This window comes from Grammomys surdaster, unplaced genomic scaffold, assembly GCF_004785775.1.
Source record: "Grammomys surdaster isolate TR1022 unplaced genomic scaffold, NIH_TR_1.0 131, whole genome shotgun sequence".
Lineage (NCBI taxonomy): Eukaryota > Metazoa > Chordata > Mammalia > Rodentia > Muridae > Grammomys > Grammomys surdaster.
Window position 1 is genome coordinate 5,540,347 of NW_021604589.1, and position 5,909 is coordinate 5,546,255.

The window sequence follows — 5,909 nt, forward strand, 5'->3', positions numbered from 1 at the left end:
TATATATATATATATATATATATATATATATATATATATATATATATATAGACGAGCCAGGTTAGACCCATATAGGCTTCCTGATTTTCAGTTCTGTCTCTGTCAGCCCCTGTTGTCACAGGTTAGTTGATTGTGCCCCATTTTCTTTTGGTGTCCTTGACCCTTCAGGTTCCTACAATTCTTCCTTCCCCCATCTCCTGAAAAATTCCTGGAGTTCTACCTAATGTTCGGCCATGGGTCTCTGCATCTGTTTCAATCAGTTGTTGGATGAAGACTCTCTGGTGACAATTATGCTAGGCTCCAGTCTACAAGCATTGCAGAATGTCATTAGGAATCATTTAATTGATTTTGTTTTTGTTTGCTTATTTTTGGTTTTGTTTAGCCAGTCATGTTTGATTCTATCCTAGGCCTCTGAACTATCCAGCCTCTGGTTCCTGGCCCTCTAGGCAGTGTCTGGTGTGGGCTCCCTCTTGTGGCATGGGCCTCAGGTTGGACCAGCATTGGTTGACTAATCTCACAATCTTGGCACTATTTTTACCCTAACACATCTTGCAGGCAGGACAAATTGTCAAAAGTTTTGTGGCTGGATTGATGTCCCAATCCTCACCCCACCACGCACACACTAAAAGGGTTGTTTGGTTGCAGAAGATGTCCTGTTCAGGTTCTTGATCCCTCATTACTAGAAGTCATTGATAGAATCGTCCTCTTAGATTCCTAGGAGTTTCCATTGCACTAGGTTTCTACCTCACCTCCAGCCGATCACTCTGTGTCTGGGTCCTACCCTTGATTATGATTAACCTACCCATGGTCATACCATTTTAGAAACTCTTAGTCACTTTAACCCAACCACCAGATGTCAATATCTCCTCAGTGGGGTGTGTTACTTTGTGCTCACATTCCTAGCTCTATGCTGGGACTTGCTCTAAGCTAAGGCTTGGGCAAGTATTGTTTGTACTGCCACAGTCTCTATGAGTTCATATGTACATCAGTCCTGCTGTGTCCAGCAAACACTAGTTCCTTGGAGTCATCCATCACGCCTGGCTCTCACAGTCTTTCTGCCCCCTTCTTTCTCAAGGATTCCTGAACACTGGGGGAAGGGGGTGGGTGGAATAGATGTTCCAGAATTGAAATTAGGCTTTTAAATGGAATAATTAAAAATATGGACAAGGAGTCACTCATAAAAACAATCTGGTGTGATTTAGTCCTAAGAAAGCATTTCATAAAGTAATCATCCTGCATGAATAATTCAGAATTTTCTGTATTGAACTTGGTCCACAGGAACCTGTTAGAATACATGGATCTCATGTCTAAGAGGAAAAAAAAAAGCATGCTCAGTCCCTAACTCTGACCTCTCAGTGCTGCCATGGGTCACTTTAGGGAACTCCAGCCTCTACCTCTTTTAGAAAGCAAACTTATTTAATAGGAAGAAGTGTTAGGTCTGGACACTTTTCATCAGTCTACCACCCCAGCCATCTAAAATGCCATATGATATAGCAATGAGAATGGACACATCCAGGAGTCTGTAGTGTACTTATAGCCTCCTTTCTTTGGATGTTGGCTATAATGATGAAGAGTATTAACATACATGGACACAGTTATGAGACTTGTCCCTGTAATATTTCACTTAGCATCAGGCAATGGTGGTTCACACCTTTAGTCTCAGTACTCAGAAGACAGAGATAGGTACATCTCTGAGAGTTTGAGGCCAGCCTAGTCTATATAGATTCAGGCCAGCCAGGAATATATAATCTCAAAAAAGAAGGGGAAGAGGAGGGGAAGGAGGAGGGGAGGAAGATGGAGGAGGGGAGGAGGATTTCTCTTAGGTAGATTCATATTGGATTCTTGTACCCTGATGAAACAATTTTGTACATAAATGTTTTCAGATGTTTTTTCTTAAAATTTCCTGGTGTGTATGTCCTACTCAATATCTCAAAAACAACAACATGTCATTTATTCATCAAATATTTTTGAACAAATGCTCTGCATTAAGCATTTCTTTTTAATGTTTTTTATTAATTTATTCTCTCATATATTATATCTGGACCACAGTTTCCCCTCACTCCTCTCCTCCCAGTCTTTTCCCTTCTCCCCATCCACTCCTTCTCCATTTCCCTTCAGGAAAGGGCAGGCCCTCCAGGGATATCAACCAAACATGACATACCAAGTTGCAGTAAGACTAGGTACCTCCCCTCATATAAAGGCTGGATTAGGCAACCCAGTAGGAGGAGAAGGGTCCCAAAAGCAGGCAAAAAAAAAAAAATCAGAGACAGCCTCCACTCCCTTTGTTAGGAGTCTCACAAAACCACCAAACTACAGAGCTATAACATATGCAGAGGGCCTAAGTTAGACTCATGCAGGCTCCCTGAATGTTGGTTCAGTCTCAGTGAGCCTCTGTGAGTCCAGGTTAGTTGATTCTGTGGGGTTACTTGTGGTGTCCTTGAGTCTCCTGGCTCTTACAATCCTTCCTCCCTTTCTTCCTCAGGATTCACTGAGTTCCACCTCATTTTTTAAAAGCTCGTTTCAAGGAAAAGATATTTAAATTCTCCACAGAGATTGGCCAAGTCAAAGGAGATACTATTAATTTGGCCAGTAGATGGCAGGGCTTTTTAAATTAAAATGAGCCCAAAGTCCATAATAAATCTAGCATTCATACTACAAAACCAAATAAATGTTTGCTAGCTGAGGAAGAGATGGCCTTAGGTAGTATTTTAAAGGAAATTCCTTCATCATTTATACTGTCTGAATTGTAGAATTTTCTTTCCCCTTTACCCACTTTTTAAAAAAAGGAATGTCATGTACATGTTCCCTCTGCCAAGCTTTCCTCTGGAGTTCTCAGTGCTCCTGGGACTGGAGAAGACCCAGGCAAGCAAATCAAATAGTACACTAAACAATTATGCTAACACCAGGCCATTTTATACCAGGTTAGGGTAAATGTTTGTTCATTTTTGTTTTTGTCCCCATCTTTCTTTAAACCATGCTTCTTTTCTCCCAGGCAACAATGCTTGCAACCAGTCACACCAGGAAGGGAAGGTGAGCTTGCTGGTACTGGATGTATGTTGTGTCCACTTGTTGGTGGAGGAAGCCATCGGCATGTGGGATGGAAATCCAGCAAGTGCACTGGTAGCGGCTCACAGAACACAGTAAGACTGGAATTGCCCCCATCAGCATTGCAGAGATGAAAGGTAAAGATAGTCTGAGTTATCCCCTCTGTCATTACTGTCTGTGCTCGCAAGCAGATGTAGCTTTTATTCTTCTTTTACAAATTATTCTCTAGTTTCAGGTCAGGTAGGTTTTCTCTATAGCCCTGAGTGCTCAGAGGAACCATGCCTTTTTATCTCTCCCCTTGCATTTGCTCTTGAGCCCAGCACTTTTGATACAAGTCCTGTTTCTCTTACCAACGGCAGCTCTAAACATTTTCTGGAACTATATTTTCCTTTCTTTGTGGATTCCTTTGTTTCAGGGGAAAGCTTGTTATCCACTGGCAAATGATACACGAGAAATACATTTTTGAGACTGAAAGTCTTAAAATATCTTGAGCACACTTAAAATTTGGCTGGCTGTAGAATTCCTGATTAAAAGTTGTATTTCTTCAAAATTGTCTACCTGCAGCTTCCATTGTGCTTAATGAGAGGTCCAAAATTAGCTTTCTGTTGTATCTTCTCCCATCTGGAGCTATCTGTGAGCTTCTCGTTTTTCCTGGAATGTGTCTTAGAATGTCTTAGTGTGGTGATAGTTTCCTCCTCCAGACCACTCTCAGAGGACCCTTCCATTTAAGTCTTTCAGGTCTGGAATAATTTTTTGAATGATGTAGCCTCCCCTCTCATTTCTTTTTTTCCCCTCTTCCCTCCCAGAGTTTCTCTTATTTAGTAGTCAGACCTCTTAGAGAGATAGTTCTTACATTGTTTCTATTTTTCCTTTATTCTTCTCTTTCCTGTGTCTTCTGAGAAATTTCTTCCATGTGGTGTGTGTGTACATATGATGCATACATGTGTGTGCACGTGTGTGAGTAGGTGCATGTGTGGAAGCAGAAGTTGACATCAGATAGTTTTCTACTGTAGGGCTTTTTGTTTTGTACTATGTTGTTTTGTTTTGTGAGATAGGGTTTCTCTGTGTAGCCCTAACTGTCCTGGAACCCACTCTGTAGACCAGGCTGGCCTCAAACTAACATATCTACCAACCTCTGCCTCCTGAGTGCTGGTATTAAAGGTGTGTGTCAGCACCCCCTTGCTTTCACCTTAGTTTTTGACAGTTTTCATACAGAACCAGGATCTCCAAGGATCTGTCTGCCTCTGCCCTGCTCCAGCTCAAAGCATTTGTTATAGAAGCCAGTAAACTCGCTCAGCTTTTAGGTGGGTGCTATGGTTCTGAATTCCAGTCCTCATGCACTCACATCAAGCACCTTACCCAACTGAGCCATTCCCACACCCTCCTTAACTTTTTACTCTATTGACTTTTTCATTTCTGGGTTCATATGATGCTGAACCATGAAACTGCCACTATTTGAAGATTGTAATCGTAAGTGTGGCAATTTCACACTTCAAACTGATATTTTTAATTTCCAAAAGCATGTTCCTGCTTTCTAATGTTCTTCTGCTTTGACAGAATCCCAGTTCTTACTTGGGGGTTAATTCTCTACTGTTACCTCTCTGAGGAGATATTAATGGCAGGTACTGTTGTATACTTCATCTTCTTGTGTTGTCTTTCAGTGGCATGTGTCTGGCTAATCTTCTTGTTCTCTTTTACATTAGAAAGTTTCCTCAAATGTGGATGAAAGCAGACACTCTTAAGTCTGTTCTGTCTGTTACCTCCATTCATCTTAACAACAGTCCTATATGGTAGCAGATTTGATAGATGATGGTAGCTAGCTAAGGCTTGTGTGTATAAGCTGTTTGCCAAGAATCACAATGTGGCACCATAGAAAGTGTGAATGGGAGCTGTCAACTCCGACATCTTGCCTAGAGTCAGGAAGATCCCTACGCTTAGCAGAATAATGAGCCTGAGGACGTCTATACTCCAATATCTGGAACCCATGAATATGCTATCTCACATGGCAAAAGAGAACTTTGCACAGGTGATTAAGTAAAGAACTGAGATGGAGAGCATTTCCTGTATTACTCAGATGAGTCCTGTGTAATCAAAGGAGCCCTTTGATGTAAAAGAGGAAGTTAGGCAACTAAGAGTCAAAGAAAACATGGCAATAGAAGCAGAGGTTGAGGTGATGCAGACCCATGAGTCAAGGAATGCAGGAAGCCTCTAAAGGTTTTGTGGCTATAATAAAATATTTGAAGCTAGGCACTTTATAAAGGAAAGAATTTTACTTAGAGGGTTCAGGTTCAGGTTTGGGTTAGGGTTAGGGTCGTTCACAGAGGCAGGAGTGTGTGTCAAAGAGAACATACACACAGTAGTTTGCTCTCATTGAACTTCATTTAAAAGTAAGAACACACTCCCATAAGAACAGCATCAATCTCTTTTATAGACTCAATCATATCCCTGGTCTGGGAGTGTGACTCACAGCTAGCGCCTTGCCTTAGCATTCTCCAGGCCTTGGGTTCCAGACACTGTAAAATAGAGATCTGATTGCCTCTCACTAAGCATTTCCCTTTACAAGCTGCCGCTATTTCTCACTGGTGACCAAACTTCGCCATACGAGCTGCAAACCACATCTAAATCGTAATATCCAGCTCCATTGACATCGTGATTTTAGTTCAAGGTTACTCATTGTGCACTTCTGTCCTCCCAACCTATAAGACAGTAGATTTGTGTCACTGTGAACTAGTTTATCTGTAGTTGCAGCAGCAACTGAAAATTCACATGTGGTACATTCTGTCACGAAATCCCTAATACTGTTCAGTCTTTTCTTCTCTTCTCTTCTCTTCTCTTCTCTTCTCTTCTCTTCTCTTCTCTTCTCT